The sequence below is a fragment of the Anguilla rostrata genome, chromosome 3 (assembly GCF_018555375.3).
Source record: "Anguilla rostrata isolate EN2019 chromosome 3, ASM1855537v3, whole genome shotgun sequence".
Lineage (NCBI taxonomy): Eukaryota > Metazoa > Chordata > Actinopteri > Anguilliformes > Anguillidae > Anguilla > Anguilla rostrata.
In genome coordinates this window covers 48,448,070-48,467,781 of record NC_057935.1, presented here as the reverse complement: position 1 = coordinate 48,467,781, position 19,712 = coordinate 48,448,070, and the positions used below count along the sequence as shown (strand labels likewise).

The following is a 19,712-nucleotide window of genomic DNA, read 5'->3' as shown; positions in this document are numbered from 1 at the left end:
ACATGCTAATTAAGTGCTAACTTAAAATAAACAACCAAAACGTATCTCTCTTAGTAATCACTCATAGCCATCTACCCTTATTTCATCACTAGGTCTGCCAAGATAAATGTCTTGTGTTTGTGGCATTTGCCAACCACAATGCTAATATTAGCGTTGCTACTGTATCTGGTCATTAATATCACTTACCGCTCGTACTACAGTACAGGATTTTTGTATTATACTGGAAGTCCAAATGTATCTATTTTACATATTGTAGACAGAATGTTTACAGTACAGTGCTGTGCTTTCAATGTACTCCTGCATCCTAAGTCGTTTTACATTTTGTTATTTGTGTTGTAATTTTTCTGTACTTATGGAACCTCTGGAATCAGTAGTGTCTCCTGCCATTTTCAGAGCAAAAACAGGGGTGTCCTTACCCCAGTCAGCAGATCTTGGCTGATCTGTTTTCTTTGTGTTTTGCGCTTTGGCCTGTGCACTATGACCAGAACGCTACAGTAGGCAAGCTGATCTAGTTGCCTAGGGGTGGCAGTGCAGTATAATGGATAGGGTGCTGGGTTTGTTACGTGGGTGGGTGGGGGCGGCTATTGGGGGGAATTTTTTGCCCTTGAGCAAAACAGTTAACGTGAATTGGTTCTGTAATAATATCCAGCTGTATAAATGGATTGTATGTAAACTTGCAATCTGTAAAAGTCAATGTGGATAATAGCTTCTACTAAATGCTAAAGTGAAATTAAATGGCAAATTTTGAAATTCTAAATGTTTTCCCACTTACATTGTGGTAAATTAAGGTACAGTAAAAATTAACCAAGAGAAACATGTGCTCAGCACTGCAGTAAAGACTACTCAAGATAAAACCTTAAAATGAACAATCTCATTACAAACCTTTTTTACGTGGCCAAACATCTTGTTTTGAGGTTTACAAAAAGATTAAAGACATTGTATAATCAAATAAAGGTTTTTTTTTTTTTACATAAGCATCCCTAGGAAAAATATATGCTATAACACCTATTTATCTGTAGATATTTTTAAAATGAGTTTGTAAACTGCCCACACCTAGAGGATTTTGTATCGGTCTTTTTACCGTGTCACTTTTCTAGGCTACATAGTGATGTTACACGGGATGTCAATCAGAAGTGATCTTGAAGTGCATGATCATTACAGAATGGACACACTGTCACACCACTGGTTCTTGTGTTTAGAAATGACACACTTTACAATAAGAATCAAAAGGAAATTGTATTATTCGCCTCTTTCACTAAAGTCACTAAAAATCTATACCTTGACGCTTAATGAACACATCAAATGTAAGGAGAAATGTAATGACTTAGGGTCTTTAATCTTTTCTTGGGACACAGTGAGTTGTGATTAAATTGAATCTTAGCCCAGCGCTCGCACCGTCACTGCCCTCCATCGCCGCGACATCACTTACCTGTCACCGGCCCGACCCAAATAAGGAAATACGACCTGTCTCGCCCGGGCCCTGATAAATCAGCCCTGCGGCTGGAGTCATTTCACACAGCAGGTGCCTTTGGTCAAGCCCGACTCGTGACAATTGAAAAATAACGCTGGGAAAAAAAAAAAGCGCCAGAGTTGCCGTTTTCCCCCCCGCCGTTTGATCTGTCAATCCGCTGAGTAAAGGAAGCGGTGGGCGTGACCCGCGCAGGGCTGTCTCTCGGGCGGGGGAGCCGCCGCGGGAGCGGGCAGAAACGCGCTGTTTGATGTTTCGCGCGTCGCTAAAGGAATGGAAACATGTGCTATTAGTCTTCATTAGGGCCTCTCAGCGCTGCGCAGGGGGCTGAACTCAGCAGGCATATGAATGTTTGCGAGAGGAACGCAAGGAAAGGCACCCGCCCTATATCTGCAGGAAGCAGAATGCAGAATGGGAGACGGCCGAAAAAAAAGTGAGGTACCCCAACCCCCCCATCTTCTTCTTTTTATTGGAAAAAAATTGTGGTTATTAAAATTCACCCTTCTTATTGTCTTCGGCTGGAGAATGAGGCAGAATGGTGAGGAATACCCAGGGGAAAGCTTGGCAGTGTTTTTTTTTTTTTTTTTTTTTTTTTAAGAGCTGACTGCAGATCAAGGATGAGTTTTCCCTGAAAGCCCAGTAACCCCAATGCTCAGCCAGACCAGAGAATACCCCAGGGAGGAAACTAGAGAGAGAAATCACGTTACTCAATACTGCGTATAGATCTGTCTCGCATGCACAAAAAAACAAAAAAGAAGTCCATCGTATTGTTGTTTTGTGCCTTCTTTTTAAAAATCTTAAAAACTTTTGTTTAAATTTCATTGGGGTTTAAAGCCCTAGACGCTTATCTGGAAATGGAGTGAACAAAGAGACCAAAGAGTGTGTGTGTGTTTGTGTGTGTGTGGTGTGTGTGGTGTGTGTGTGTGTGTGTGTGTGTAGGTGTGTATGTGGGTTGGAGAAAAGCCTCTCTGCATGTCAAACTGTAACTGCTGGCTCGTCATCTGATTTAAACAGTGCTAAAGAGATCTAAATGAATCTTTCTGGTCATATGACAACATAAATCTGGGTAAATGGTCATCAGTCTGAAAATGAATAAATAATGACTGCAGTCCATCCACTCCCCAAGCAGTTGGGCTGTGGCCAAAACTACGCAATTCAACCTTCTGCTTACACAGCCAGTATGCTGGATGTAATGCATACCAAATGCATGCTCATTATGATCAACTAAATGTTGATCCATGGTATGTTGTAAGTCAATAAGTATTCAAACCACTCAGGTATTTGGACCTACTGTACACTACTCTGCTTACAAGGGCTGTTCCTTCAAAGTGTCTACTAGCAGAGATCCCTCATACCATGGGCTATATCTCTGAAGATATAACCCATATATCTCTTCAAATGCCCCTCTATAGACCAGAGGCCTGCATCGGCTGTTTTCTTATTTTCAGACAGAAAAACCGCAGTTACCTTTCATTATAGATCTAGCACGAATCAAAGAAAAAAAATGGCATGGAATGCTACAAGACCCCAAAGAGAGTCAAAAATGTGGCTTCAGATCAGATTACTTTGAGTTTTCTTTGGCTCAAAAAGCTGGTGGCACTTGGGGGATGTCAGGTGGTGGTTTGCAGCTGTGAGGGCTTTCTGAGGATCAGAACCACGGACAGTGGCACAGCTCCTTCAGCACTTTGTGTTCTCCGATCACATAGAAGCGGGCGAGCTCAGCTGTTAGCGTAACATAGGCTGAGCGTGTAAAGGACAAACGCTGAACAGCATGCTGTGTGCATGCCCTTGCACCGCCTTCCTCAATTCCTCTGTCTTGTTTGTTGCCATGAAAACCGACGGCAAACCCCCTCCACCAATCAAGAAACAGTCTGGCTTACCTTTGCATACTCCTGGAAACATGCACATCAATCTGCCTTTAAACCGAACCTTCATCTGTGCATGGGCATTTTTTTTTGGACTTTTCCTGTTTTTGCTGCCCCCCTTTTCACACTGGGGAGTTCACCCACCGCAATGTTACAAAGCCCTATTTCAGAACACAGTAAAGAATGAAGCTTTCTCAAGTGTCTGATTTCATTCTCGAGATCTCAGAGACTATTCCTGAATCTCCCATATTTGCAGACAGATACAGGAGAAAAAAGTTATTAAAGGATATCTCCAGGCAAGCTTGTCTTATACAGCATTGTGGAGTTTACATAGCTTAGGTTTATGCAATATGCAAGACTGATCCAAACAGAAAATAAAAAATCTTTCTAAACCACAAGACAATGCAGAAAAAATAAAAAAACAAACAACATTAAGAGACACATATTTCACCTCAGCGACCAATATTTCACCTAGATCTCCATACAATCCCTTAAAAACCACAGGGATCACCTTACTAGGAAAAATATCATATCTTATAGAATATAGGACCAAGTGCAATTCAAAGGTTCAGACAAAGGCACAGTCTATTTTCTATAAAAATGAATATGTGGAAAAAAATATGTGGAAAAACGAATCCCTGTTAATCACATGACATATTTGCGAGCATAAGTGTACAGGCCGAAACGGGATTTTCAGTGATCTTGAACACTCACGTGTAGCATGTACACCGTAGCAAATCTATAAATCTGGACAGCTTAAAATACATATTTTGTCCAGGAATAGACGCATTTCCTGCAGTAAGGGAAATGCTGCTGAAGGTAATTGATGGGAGAATTCCGTCCAATCGTCCAGAGAGTACCCTGGGAACAGAGGAGCGGCTGGTCGGCAGAATTCTCACGGATGGGCACATCAGCATGACTCATGCGCATCGTACTGAAAGCTACATTCAGCTAAATTACATAGCTCTGGCACAGCTCTGCTTGTTATTCGACGTCCCTTTCTGTTAACATTTTCTGGGGGAAAGTCTCTAGTCTCTTTCTGATAAGGCTCCCATTAAGATTCAACTTCCTACTGTGTACACCACATGCACCAACGTTAAACTGAATTGAATGGAGCTATATACATGCATTTTTTCATATTTTTATGAATTTTCAGTAATCTGGGGAAAAGATTTACCATACCCTTAATCCTAGTCTGCACACCACAATTGATGTCTCATCCCAAACTTAATCCTTACATTAAACGGAGTTGATGGTTTATATTATTTTTACAAATTATCTTATAATGTTCATTTGCTTCGTAATTGTTCAACACCTGATTGCACATAGCCCCTGAATGCAGATGAGTCCAGGGCAAATGTGGTTGAGTTTAGGTACTTCACCGTCGGTTATGGCAATGGCAATTGTACTGGGGGCCAAACGTGGCTGAAATGCATATCATACCTGAGACATGGTCTCGTCAAGGTGGAGTTGTGGCTGCGTTCTGGCAGCCAGATTAGGATGGGTTCATCATACCGCTGTCAGTCCATGGGGGTAGGTGGGCCAAGTGAAGTGGTAAGTGCGGGCCAGCACTGGGCCATCACTCAGTTGCTATCTAGGGCTACACAGCTGTATTAAATACGTAAATTCCTTGCTTATTAAAAAAAAGTGCCTGTGTGAATCTGCTGCATAGTTACATATTTACATATATAGTCACAGCCTAGATGACTGCCCACGGTTTGTTAAGATTGGGAAAGCCATAATGCTGTTAAAGCTTTTTATGTAGCTGTTCCAGATTCTTCACGTGGTATGACCCTGTGGGGTGTCTGTGCCAGTTCACTGTTAGACTACCTGCAGAGGGAGATGTAAACAGATAAGCCAGGGTGACCTCTCCTTCTCACAGGAGTTTTGCATATTCTGGGAAGACGTGTAGTAGTCACCAGCGGAATGGGAAAAGGCAGCCTGATTGACTGGTGTCAACACTGACAACACAATGGCTCACCTGCTTTTTCTCTCAGTTAACAGTCACCTCATCAATTGACATAGCAGTCAATTCTGGAACTAAATATGAATATATATATATATATATATATATATATATATATATATATATATATACACATACAATATATTCATTGTATAATAAGGTGGTACTGTTGTAAATAGAAATCTGGTCCAAATATTGAGTAAAAATTTACCATGGATTCTTAGACAAACAACAGGTAAGCACAGGTAGCTCATGGATAATTGAATGATTAGACCAACAGAACCAATGTGTTTCTAGCGCATGGGTCATTGAACCAGATCATGAGAGGTGTACCAGCGTCCAGGAGCAGTGCTAGACAGACTGTAGGCCAGCTGGGGCCCCCTGTGGAGGGACTAAGCACCAACACAGGATATGTCGCACAGCCAAGTAACCCACTGTAGGCTCGGACCAGAGTTGGCACGACGCAGGCGCTAGACCAAACCCGGGCCAGGCCCCTCCCTTAATCAGCGAATACGAGCTGAATCAGTCTATCGGAGATGCATATTCGCCCAGCCAGCAACTATATGACAGCTGCGTCAGAGGAGTTCTGAGAATGCTTGGCTCACTGCGTTCCTTTTTCATTGCACAGAGCGGCTTTTTATACACACGCACTCCGAATCCTACAGAAATTTCTTTTTTAAAAGCACATTTGCTGTGTGACTCACAACCATGCACAGCTTTTCTTTATGTACGCAGCTGTTAGTATTGCTTGAGCAAAATCTCCAAATTCTAATCAGCACTCTGCTGTTTAATCAAAGCACATGGGAAAGAAACCGCGTAAGCTACTTGTGTTGTGTGAGAAACGACGTGATGCTCCCCTCATATCAACCAGCAGATTTCTGAATAAATCTGCACTGTAATCTCTCTTTAGATGAAAAGACTTCCTTGCAATTTTACTAATCTTCCTTAAGGGAGCTCGAGATTACAATGTCCTAATTCCGTATTGGAATACATGTTATATCACAGTTGACTGTGAAAATAACGTCTGGCTACAAAGTCAGATAAAGGCTATTCAGGGAGCAGAGATGGTTGCCTATGCTGTGAACTGCATTTTAAAAAGCAAACGTATATCTGTCCAAGAGTGAAAGAGAAACATGTGTCTAACATAAATGATAATAAATCTGAATACATGACTTGGGAGCTTTCTAGTTACAGCCCAACCCCTCTACAATGGCAAACTGCCCTATACAGAGAGCTCCATAATGCTTGAGACAGACATTTTTCTTGATTTTGCTCTGTATTCCACAATTTTAAATGTGTGATGAGCTTTTATCTCAGGCTATTTTCATACATTTTGATTTCACCATGTAGAAATTACAGGACTTTTTATACCCCCATTTCAGGGTATGATAATGTTTGGGACATAATAATGTTACGTAAATGAAAGTAGTTATGTTTAGTACTTTGTCGCATGTCCTTTGCATGCAATGACTGCTTGAAGTCTGTGACCAATAGGCACGACCACGTGCTGAGTATTTTCTATGGTGATGCTCTTCCAGGCATGTACTGCATCTTTTTGTAAGCCTAAGGCTTAACCTATGTCTCTGGCTGTTTTTCCATTATTTCTCAGCCTCATAATGGGTGCCTTGACTTTCATTGTCACAATTCTGGTCCTCATGTTGACAAACAGACTCCAAAGACAATAAAAAGCCTAGAATCAAGACTAGATACTGAAAGCTGTCTTATATTTGCACTAAGGAAGCAGTTGAACACACCTGACTTAAAAGAAACACATGTGAAGCTGTTTGTCCCAAACATTACGGTACCATGAAAAGGAGGGACTATGTATTAAAAGTGCAGTAATTTCTATGGTGAAACCAAAATATTTAAAATATCTTGTAATAAAAGCTGGGAATCTGTACTTTATCCACATGCGCATCATTGTCTTTGTCTCAGACATTATGGAGCTCACTGTATGCACATTTTGCCTTCATAATATCAAAACTTATTGTCTCGTGTACTCATAGTTTGAAGTTTAAACAAGACATATGCAGTAGCCCCTTAAAGCAACATTGAAACCACAGAACATGGACTCCTGTGCTCTTTCCATATCACAGCAATCCCTCACTCAGTTCAACTGTTAATTGAGAAATGATAATATGTTAAGGCTCCCTAAAAATTTCATTTTACAAGCAGTGAACCATCACACCAGCCTTTTTATAGATTTCATCAGATCCTTTTATAGGTGCAACATATGGGGACCTGTCTTGGTGACAAGGGTAGCGAAAATCCACCTATGCTTTAGAAGACTCGCTAATTACGTCTGGCATAAAATTAATATTTAAATTCTCATTGGTATGGTAATTTCCTGTTCTGCAATGAAGCCATTTGCATCAACATGAGTCAGGCGGTGCAACAGAGGGTCTGTCATTAAAAACATTTGCCGCTGTGCCACCTATTAAACACCGGTGGTCTGCGCTATAATGACGACGTTATCAAAGCGAACACATGAATGTTAAACATACGGAGCAAACAAGAAGAAATCACACAAGATGTTGTGGATGTTGGGAGAGACACGTCTCTATCCATTATATTGTGAAGATATTCACCTGTTAAATAAATGCATGCATGTACAGTAGTACGTCTACTGTAACTAAAGCAGTGGTGTCGAAATATTAGGGATCCATGACATGGAAATTCTTGGGCTGATGTCAATAACCAAGTTTTTTCCTGGCCATATAGGCGGACACGGATATATCCTTTTACATGACTGAAATTGAGCTGGGTGTGCCCTCAACTGCCAGAATTTTCTCAACAGTTTTTTTTTTTTTGCATGTTTAAATTCACAGATACAATAAGAAGTCTAAGTATAAAAAAGTTAAAATATAAATAAAAACAGTACAGTACAGCATACAGTACAACCTCATTAAAATCTTCTACAGGAAGCTGATAATACCATGCTTTTCCTCCCTCATTTTTCCTTTCCCACGTTCCCCCTTTCCCCCCTTTCCCTTACTTTAACCCAAGTTAGTAGGAGGTATGTTAAATGTATATTTCACTTGTTGAAATGATAATAAGGTGTTGTGGAAAAAATTTCCAAACACGTAATTATCCCATTCCCATTCCATTATTGAACAAAAACTGAAAGATCTTATTGTCGAGGCCTGGGGAAAATGTCTTTTTTTAACAAATGGTGTAAGAGGAGAAAAAAATATCCTGTTCTCTTAAGAGCTTCGTTAATATAGTACCAAACCTTGAATGTATTCTGCAAAATAGGATTATCTTTACTTTCTGAGGGAATGTTTTTTCTATCCCCAGTCAAGATGCTGATGAGTGATTGTGGTGAAGACCACCTAGAGTCTATGCCAATCCATGAGACATTAGGATCTTCACATAGCCATTCAGCAACTATACGTGCACGCAATGCCCAATCATAATAGATAAGGTTTGGCAGAGCTGGGCCACCTTTATTCAGTGACAATTTCTGAACTTAAATTTAGCTTTTTTATTATGCCAAATAATATTTTATTTATCTCATCAGCAGCTTCTTACGGAGTTACAGGGGGATCATTTGGAGGGGATATAAGAGTCTGGGGAACACATTCATTTTTATTAGATTAATCCTGCAAATCCAGAAACTAGACAAGCCCATCGCTCGAGGTCAGCTCGTACCGCCCAGCGGTTATAAAATTGCTCCTTGACGGCAAAATTACTGTAGTTGGCTGAAACATTATTGCCACATTAATATATAAGTCTTTCCATAAGGTGATAAAAATCTATATTTTATATTGGAAGGTTTTATTATGATTCCAAATTGCCAAAATGACTGACATACAGAAGGAATATAATATTGAAGTGTGTGCAGTGAGTTTTTTAAAATTTGGATTGATTTTTTTTGTTTTGTTGGTATCCCTGGAACCTGATTGAAATCAAAATGACATTGCATTGACACTGGACCGTTTGAACATAAAGATAACAACCATAGGCTATACTGTATGCATTTGACTTTGAAAACTAACAGCGCAGCAGCAGTTACCACTTATGGATTTATGGGAACAATAAAATATACTGTGCAGTCTGTTAATATCCTTCACATGCTTTCCATCAAAAAATGACCTTTAATTAATCTGTTACTCATTAACATGGCTAATTATAACTCAAACTCCAGCTTGTGCTCTTTCTAAAGTGAGAACAACTGAGTGAATACCGAGATAAAGATTTAAACTCGGTTATTAAATCAACTTGATGACTTAAAGTTCTGCCCCAGTAGCTAAAACTTGCTGGATTAACGGTGCATGAAAATCTCCAAAACCCAGTGCATCTAAACACCAGGCCTGTATCGTCTCCAGTGTGTCGTAAGCATCCTCTGACTGCGCTTTTCTCCATGCCCACTGCAGCAGTCACAGCTGTAAATCTGAAATTCTCTCCACAGTCTTATCTTGACTCACACGGGGCCTAACCCCGGCCCAGTTTCCTCCAAGATGGCTGAGAACACTGACGGGGCCGCTCACTTCCTCTCATCTGCAGGAAGTGGCAGACGCTAAGGGTGAGCTCGCTGAGTAACACTGCAAAAGGATTTAGAGCTGGAGCGCTAGCGCTCTCCAAAACAAAAAAAAACTTTACCCATATTCAGAGGGCGCGTTCAAAAAACCCAACACGCCGCTGTGCTCTCTCGCTCACATCTGGTTGGTCTATATCTCCGCTTCCTGAGATCCCATGACAATGTCAGGTCCTTTCCCCCATTTCTAAATTCAGTCACCGGTGTCCTTCGCCGGAGAATTAAGATGCAGGACCCCGCTACGAACGAGATTAATGTTCTGAATGTCACCAGATGGATGCCTCTCTATCCTCAGCCTTGACACTGCGCGCCCTGTGGCATTTTTAACAATCTTGCAAACTACAAACTGTGCCTTTTACATGTGTCTGCGGCTCTGCATTCCGATGAGATCGAACAGCCTTGACTGTGGTCCAGATCCTGCCAACTGTGGACTGCTGTTTTTTGCACTGAACTTTAAATAGCACAATTAAGCAGGTGCTACTTTAATTTCTTCGACAAAGCCTTTTTCTCTGTTATTTTCAGTGGCCAGTGAACAGCTGCTGTTAAAGCCATTCGTTGATCAAAAAGAGCATCTTGGTGAGGTTGAATCTGGGCCTGGGGAGTATGAACCCTGCATTAGATAGGATGCGGAAATACACCGCCCTCAAGACAAAAGCATTGCATTACATATTTCCCAGAAGCGCCCCAAAAAGTAGCTTATCAGCATGAGGGAATATGGGACCAAAGTAAAAGAAATAGGCATTGTCATACAGATAAACAAACAGATGGAAAAGGGAGTTTCACCTGTGTTCATTGGGACTTTTGCATTCATTATTTGTCTTTAGTAACAGTATCAGACTAAAGCAAAGCCCTAATGATACCTTTAGGGATGTTTTTTTTATTTATTTTTTTTAAATGAGAGAGTAAGCACATCTTACAAAGCATATCTTGCAGTGCATTAAAGGGGCAATAACAACTCAAACCTGCATGATGAAAATGCATCCTGTGTTTCCATGGTGACATTTACCTGGTCTCAGCAGAAGGAAAATCACTTTAACAGTGAGACACCATGAGGTCAAGATAATAAAACAAATGCAATTATTTTCTAAACTGTGCTACCCTTAAGTAATTTGGCTTCATTGAGCAAGTGACTGAATTTCAAACTGAATGTGAATAATCAGAGTTGTTCTTTGAGAAATACTAAAGAAATGCATATCTCTCATTTTTGTACAATTTCATTACTTAAACAAATGTGAACACTGATGAGAACCCAAGTTAACAAAAGAATCCAGTTGTATAAACCAATGCATAACAGTTGCCAAGGAACGGCCAGAGAAACGCTGATTGGAAAGACACAGTGTGAAGTATTAAAGGTCTTTGGCCGGGTTTGGGTGGCACGACACCGTGCTTGATTGCCACCAGGATCGTCCCAGGGCGGCGTGCTCGCCCACGGGCAGAAACAGGAAGTCCTGAACGTCACAGCGCCGTACAGTGCTTCTCAGAGACGACGGAGCAGGTGGGGGCGGTGGCGAGGCGGTCTGAGCCGAAATGGAGGGGCGCGCGCGGTAATTGCGCTCCTCTCCGCGCTCGCTCTCATGAATTAAATATGACGCGGGATATCGCTGTGCCAGGAGCGGGCCGGATGAGTGCCCTCTCCTTCCACCGTGGAACCAATAATAGGCCTTTATTGCAGCTGTAGGTTGCTCATTACGGTGATTCACTGGGAACTGCGGAGGCCGGGCAGGCCCGCTTCTCTGAAACGCCGGGAGGGGGTTCAGGAATGGATGGTGCGCGGCGAGCTCGGTGCAAAGTGCAAAAAAAAGATCCTCGGACCTCAACGCTGCGCGTGCGGCTAAGGAGAGCGCTTAAGCGAGGGGCTCCGCTGCAGACATCAGATGTTGAGTAGCCAATCAAACGTACGCGGCCCCGTTGTATCCGAGCGAATCTTTGCACACATTCAAATGCCTAAGTCAAGCTCTCAGCTTGAACGAGGCGTCCCTCCCTCCCAGCACAATGCTCCAGGAATCAGATGTTGAGTAGCCAATCACATGCACTCATAAATGACTCATAATGTAATAATAATCATCCCCATAATTTTTTACTTAACAGGGGCTAAATGTGATTCTCTTAAAAATCATTTGGTGGCCTGCAACATGTATATCTTGTTGGGTGAGAGCCATTGATTCTGGCTTAAATTCACATGTATCCTGCTTTGTCATTGGTTCAGAGTAGCAAATATCATCAGCTGATACATATTTGAAATGCTTATACCATCAACAAGTTTGGCTGTTGCTTCAATGAATAAAATTACTGAGTAAACGTAAAAAACAAATACAACCTTCAATGAACAAAATAAATCTTTGTCAGAGTCGTAAAACGTGAAGAAGTGAGACAATAAACTCAAGACTTTTACGGTTCAGAAGATATTAAAGGTTCATGAAGAAATGAATTGTCTTGCAAAGCAGCAGTGACATCTGTGCAATGGAATTGCCAACACGGCCACAGATGTTATGATGTCATATGTCCATGTTACAGATTTTTTAATAACAACCATTAGGTACAAATCAGCCTTCCTGTTCTGTGAAAATCAATGACAGGCTGTTACCTTTGAGACTTGGAGAACATCTTTGGCTTTTTATTTATAATGGGTAATTTTGTGGACATTTGTGATTGGACAATTCATTCAGACCCCTGTGATTGCAGGGCAACTGTCCACTCTCAAGCAAAAGGCAGAACATCAAAGCAGGAAAACGGCAACAGGCAGTTGTTCTTTTTTAGTTTTTTTTTTTTCAGTGACTTTAAGCTGGTCTGGAAACTACATGTGCAGACTCTCAACTCTCAGCAGTAGCTGTTAAAGAAAACTGCACATATGGTCCAAGCTCAAGAATGCTCCCTCTACATACTCCACCATATCTGATATAACAAAATCTGAAAAATGTAAGTATTTACAATTATTTAGGCAACGATCATTTTCACAACAAAGCCATTAATAGCACCTACAAATAGGGTGATTACTCAATCAAATAAAAACCCAGGGAAAGTATTTGGTTGGATGTACCAGATATGTACATTTCCCTCATAATAAAACAGCTATCTTTTTTCAGAACTTAAACTCCATTTGTTTCAAGCCCATATCGGTTATCCATAAGAAATAATTTTGAGTAACTGATTATTTGTATTCAGGAAAATGGTACGGGGAAAAGTCCCCCTTTAGGCCCATAAAAGGAGAACATATGGCCACAGCAATCTGATGCCTGACATTCAACTGACTGTGCTATTATGATAAAATGTACACAAAGCATATTGCAGATGCTCAGCTAATATGTTTTTTTTTCTTCTATAAAACAGAACTTGACTCTTTTTGAATTAGACCCCTGCAAATATCCTTTAATTGATTATACCAGGCATCTCTCTTCACAGCATTCAGTGATAATATAGACAATTGAGTGCTGTATACATTTGCTGGCTCGCACAAATGCATTATTTCTTCACCGACTCTGACCTACACTCAAATTCCCTTCAAAAGTTTCACAGGAAAGGGCACATATGTGTTGTTGCTGATACATACAGAACCGTGTGCCATACGGTGAGTAAGGGTAAGCTTGGGATTGACAGATGTTTGGAAATGTGGCTATATTACCAGCTCAGCACTGAATGCATTTAATTACACAAACATAGATTACTTGACAGTAAGTATGGCAATTTAAGCAAAAATGTCACGTGAAAAGGTCCATACATTTGCATGAAGTCTGCAAGAACACATGATCGTATTTGTTGTAACACAGACGCACAGGCACGCATGCATATATTCTAAACATACCTGCACGGAGACCTCATCTCTCAAGATGGCTTATTTCCCCAAGACATATCAAATCCAGTATCTTTACTAAGGAGAGTTCGCTGCAAGAACACATGATCGTATTTGCTGTAACAGACGCACTGGCACACATGCATATATTCTACACAAACTCGCACAGAGACATGCTGCCCCCATCTCTCACCAAGTATTATTTCCCTGAGATATCTCACATCCAGTATCTTTAGTTAGGAGAACTCGCTGCAGGAACACATGGTTGCATTTGTGAAGGGAAGAGTTTTTTTTCTCCATAGGCAGAGACTTTTGTTTTGATATACTATGCAGCTGTACTATAAAACATTTAACTACCTGAGTCTTGCTCGGAAAAAAACCCCAAAAACTTTCATACTGACCTGAAATAAATGCATTAATCATCAGCAATAAATTATTCATAAGCTCTCTACTTAATTATCTGAAATGATTTTACTTACTCTCCTAACATCATGTTTTTTTCATTTATTTCTATTTCATACAGTCAAATTACTTTCCCTCTGACTGGCAGAGCAGCCAGGATATATGGGTTTCATTTATATTTGCCTTGCATTTCTTCAAAAGTCACGGGAGGGGATACCAAAGCACCATTCCAATTTTTGTGTTCATCCTTTTGTATAGTTTCTGGAAGGACTGTGCCTCCATAAAAAAAAAAAATATTTATGAAAGTGTCAGAAACACGTGCCTCTGAATTTCAAAGTAGCACACAGTTAAAAAACAATATTCACAAAGAATGTGAAGAATCATGAGCTATTGTCATGCCTTTTCTACCATCTTTAAAAAGTGTTGCGTGACAAAAGCACGTGCCTTCGCTAAGTGTGCCCTGGCTCTTGTAAATCATGCATCAAATCTCATATTAAATGCTATTCTCCAAATGCTGGCCTATTTAGGCATCTCCAAGTGCTCACTCTGCCTCTCTCTCTCTCTCTTCCTCCCTCCCCCTCTCCCTCCGTCCACCCCCTCCTCCCTCTCTAAGGTCTGGGAGATGAACAGCGAGCGCTCTCTGTTTCCCCCCGACCGGCGCGGCGCTCCCCTGAATCTCACAGCCGGAGCAGCGCCGATCGGCTCTGACGCGCGTGACCTTTCTGAAACCTGTCTGCCTCGCGCTGTCTGGCTGCTCTGAGTGGGCCGAGGAGGTGAGGCCTCGGGGTCTCAGAGCAGGACAGGGAGACGGTGGCAGGGAGAGAGCCAGGGCGGGTGGGTGGGTGGATGGGAGGGAGGCTGAGAGGCGGGGGGAGCGGTATCATCTCTAAGCTGAAGACTTATCTTCCCCGAATGCCAGAGTGAAATCGGACTTCTCTGACGTGACCTTAGCGTGACCTCGTACCTGAGAGCCTGAGCCATGCGTGTCATTAAAATACAATCCGCCACGAGAGAGCCTGCAGCGCACACGTTCTGCTAGCACGGCGGCGCATGATCCAGAGATCTGTTTAATGTACACGCACGCACACGCGCTCGCCCTCCCACACCACAAGTGCTACCACCGCAGTCTCGGTTTTTAAATGGTATAGCAGTCATGGTCTGTGGAATGTGCAATCCCAGTGATAGAATGCAGGGAACTAAAGGTAATCTGCAGCATCTGGTTGGTGGCACAAAGTGCCCAGAGCTAAATTAGCCTTTGAGCCACAGGCAATTTAATTAATCATCACTAAAAAGGACTAATATACATGTTTCCCATTTGTAGACGGTAATCAAATCTTATTCAATTCATCTTTCCGGATTTATCCAACGTTTTTTTTTTTGCATACATTTTTTTTACTGTTTGGCATGGCAGCAAAATGAATTGCTCGTCAGAGACAATAAAGATTTATTGAATTGAAATGAATTTCCTTAATGAAAGGGTCTGCTCAGGGCAGCGCACTGGCGTACAGGAAGTGACTATGACAGACAGGAAATCAACTTTCACTTTTTGCATCGAGGGTTCTCATACCATGAAAACAAAGTCCCTGGAATGCAATATACCAATGTTGACGATGACCAGAGAAGCAACAATGAAATATATTTTCAGTAAAAAAAACAAAAAAACAATCAGTCAGAGAAAACAAATGACCTGGCCTGCATCACGTTGATTCTGCACTCGGTAAAATGATGTTTGGACAACATGTCTGATTGTTTCAGCACCGATTGCTTCATATGCTTACGGGGCTGCCGCCAAGCCTCATGGGAGATAATTCATTTTTGCCCGATGGCTGCTGTTTAGGTACACTCGCAAATATGCAAGGGAAAACGGTCAGCATTTTTTAGGTTCTACATTTAAGTTATTTCAAAAAGGAGTCTGTGAAGGGAGCTTGAACACATTTCAGGGCTCTGTCTTCCTTCCGTGGGCAGGAGCACTGCCTGAATGCATGTGCTCACGGTTGATGAAACTGTTCACACAGGATACGGCACGCGCTGTATCACATAACGTCAACACCATTACACATTTACTTTCTTATCGGAAACCCATACCCAGGGTGAGTAACTTACTCTGCTATGTTAGTTACATATTATCCGGGTTCTGCAGCTGGGTATTTACACAGGCAATTGAAGTTAAGTACTTTGTAGCCTTCTGGTTACAAGCCTGTTCCATTATTTACTATGGCACACAGGTCCTTTATTAAACCAAAAGCCAACCCATGAACCAGATGAGGCAGGTTGAATTACCCCTCTCATCATAAACATGCCCCTGGAACAGCTATTTGAGGCCTGGAGAAAGAGCTGTTGGGCCCTTGATGCGGACGTTAAGTGCATTTGCTTCTACATCCACCAGCCACTTCCCTGCATAACACGAACATGCACCGCTGCAGAAACAGAGAACGTGCTCTCACATTCGACGTCCAGGCTGATTATGTATTCTTCCTTAAAGTGAAAAGGAGAGTTTCCGGGCTCTGTATTCTATACTGTAGCTCCAGTATCAAAGATCAGCTGGTCCCACAGAAAAGGTCAGGGGCTGTCAGTGTTTCCTCAGAAAGAGGTCATGTTTTGTACATAATTAAATTTACTATGAAATGACAGACACCAGGGTAAATATCTCTTTCTGATCAATTTAAAAAATGTAAAAAATGAAATTTAGGTAACGACATGTTATGCCATATGCATTCCATGCCATATCCTGATTATACACAATGTTGTTAATTTATCTCTGGGAATTTATTTATTTGTATATTTTTTGGGGGAGAGGATTATCTGATAGTAGTTACTATGGCAATACATTTCCAGAAACCCCAAATAGCCCAGATAAAACTATTTTCAATGTAGTACTGTCATAAATGAATGATATGACTCCCATTGCTTTTAATAAGAGCACAAAACGCAGCAGCTACTTACAGAATTAGGATGATTAATTTTACTGCGTGATAAAGGAGCAGGTGCTTTTTTTCGTCACCAATTAAAACATATGTAAGTCTGCTAATTAAATCACACCTTTTCTCCAAAGTGTTAAATCCTCATTGTAAACACCTGTGGGGCCAGTTGGTGCCTCTTTGTGGCACAGACCCAAATTACCAGAGAAACACTTGACCAGTTCAGCCTTAATATAAAAAAAAACTCTTCATTTGTTAAAAGAGATAGGCCCTCAACAAAGGCAAAGATTTCGTAATTTACATTTAAACCATTTCCTTTAAAGCAAACTGCAAAAGGCTGTCGAACGTAATGGCAATAAGTGCATCTTTTATTTCCCTCATGAGAAAACAACCTGCATTGCAAACAGACTTTTGCAAACAGATATTGAATTTTAAAAAATAATATTTTTTTTTTACAATGTACTGTATTCTGACTCCATTTATAACTAGATGACTACCACATAAAGCAACAGCAGAGAACTTGAGTTGTAATTCTAGGTTCCTTTGTGCTTCAAGCAGAGAAGAGCTTTAAATGCAAAATTAGTCATTCTTTACCCCACAGTACCAATAATGGATGTTAACTTGTCCAACAGCATAGACGGATCCCGTCCTTTCTCTCCATTCTTTCATGTTACATTCTGTATTTTGATACTCATTTCACCACTTCTTAAACCGCCCTCCTCCTACACAAAGCGTCATCTGCACCCGGCACGCTCTGCTTCTCCAGTTATGATCCTGCTCATCAAGTCCCTCAAAGCACAGAAAAAAAAAGTTCCACGCCACCGCTGACACCGATCGCTAATTCAGAAGTGCAACTCCGCAGCAAGTCGCTTGCGCTTGCTGTGCTGTCACATTGCAAGCCTCGGAGAACAAACACAAATCTATAATAGCTGAGTTTCTTTTTTTCCACCGGAGACTGACTGACAGAGTGTGCACCAAACCGTTGGGAAAGCCTCAGAAGGGTATGTATTACAGAGCAGTGGCTGCTATGCGTGCATTCGCAGTCGGCCATTACAGTATCGGAGGCTGGCTCTGCAGAGGCGGGCAGACCAGACAACTGACACTCGGAAGACTCAGCTAGCGTCTGTAACCTTTCCCGCACTGCACAGAGAGTGTAAACCGAGTGGAGATGTGCAGGCTTCTGCACACTGATATGAACTTTATACATCTGGCGAGACAGAGACAGACACACTCGCTCCAGGGATAAAAGACCTGCAAACGCAATCAATCACCCCTCCTCATTTTTTTTTTGCCTTTTTAATATACCAATTCTTCATGCCTTCGTGTTTGGCTTGATTAAATTCTGTCTCGAGAATTTCTAAGATTACAGGCTGAAGAAATGTCGTTTTAACAAAAACGGCCACAACCCTCAAATCAAAGCAATTCCTTTTGATCTCCACACTTTGCTCTTGCCATCAGATACAAGTTAATCTTGGTCTCATTTATCCACATGACCTTTTTCAGAACTCTGCTGGCTCTTTACTTAGGGTGCTTCTTAACAAACTGTAACCTGGCCATTCTGGGTTTGCAGCAAAACAGCAGTTTGCATGTTTCAGTGTAGTGTTTGTGAAGTCTTCTGTGGACAGTAGGCACTGACAAATCCACACTGCCCCTGAACAGTGTTTCAGATCTGTTGGACAGCTGTTTTTGGGTTTTTCTTCATTAAGGTGACAATTCTTCGGTCATCAACTGTAGAGGTCTTCCTTGGCTTACCAGGCTTTTTGTGACTTCTGAGCTCACCAGTGCTCTCTTTCTTCTTGATGATGTTCCAAACAGTTGATTTTGGTTAGAGTTTGGTTAGCCTACATACAGCCTATGTCTCTGACTGTTTTTTGTTATTTCTCAGACTCATAATGGGTTCTTTGACTTTCATTGGCACAACTCTGGTCCTTATGTTGACAAATGCCAATAACAGACTCCAAAGGCGATCAAAAGGCTAAAATCAAAACTACATACTGAAAGTTGCACCAAGGAAGCAAATGAACACACCTGACTAATCAGAAGCACCGATGATGCCATTTGTCCCAAACATTATGATGCCCTGAAATGGGGGTACTGTTTATAAAAAGTGCTATATATATTGACGTGCTGTTTTATCTGTTGCGTTGTTTGTGCTTTACTCAAAACGTATGCGTGGTACTGCTATTCTCAACAAGAAAATCATATTTTCATCACAATGGGACTTCTCGGTTGATATGGGATACATATAATAAACCTTTAATCTTTTATAGTTATACTTATGTTTCAAATATGGATAAACAGCTCACATAAGAATGATAAAGAGGGGCCTTATGATCCACCTCTTCCACACATGTAAAACAAAAACCACTTGCTACCTTAGCAGTGTCCTAGCCAGTAAAAGAACGCATTTCTTTGTCCTTGATAACACTTTAAGTAATTAATAAAGAGATCTGAATAAATGAATAGTCGTCTTCATTCATACAGTTGTTCCCTATGACGTGGAGGCCTCAGCAGTTCAACCTGTCAAACTGATCATTAATCCAGGAGAGGAAAGTAAATTAGTCTTGCCTTGGCAACCAAGCAGGGGAGTAAACTTTGCATGTTGACAAAGTAGACATTCAACATTTTTTTTCCTTCCAATAAATGACTTGATTTTCTGAAAAAAAAAACATGGCTGGTTACATGATAAACTTACGGCGTGTGTAGATTGTTGCGGTCTGAAATTCTGAGGCAATGAAGTCATTCTGTATCAGGCCATGTTTAATAGGT

The 19,712-nt window shown here is 41.3% G+C and overlaps 1 protein-coding gene and 1 long non-coding RNA gene across 3 annotated transcripts in view; one reads left to right on the top strand and one right to left on the bottom strand.

Moving 5' to 3' along the window:
- Positions 1-19,712, top strand: part of LOC135251018 (uncharacterized) — a 76,007-nt gene that overhangs the window by 43,897 nt on the left and 12,398 nt on the right. For both annotated transcript variants that reach the window (XR_010329066.1, XR_010329067.1), the window contains one exon: positions 14,639-14,798. This is a non-coding gene — a long non-coding RNA (uncharacterized LOC135251018). The remainder of the gene's footprint in view (positions 1-14,638; positions 14,799-19,712) is intronic.
- hs6st3b (heparan sulfate 6-O-sulfotransferase 3b) overlaps positions 1-19,712 on the bottom strand; it is a 93,643-nt gene that overhangs the window by 71,209 nt on the left and 2,722 nt on the right. The gene's annotated exons all lie outside the window — the stretch shown is intronic.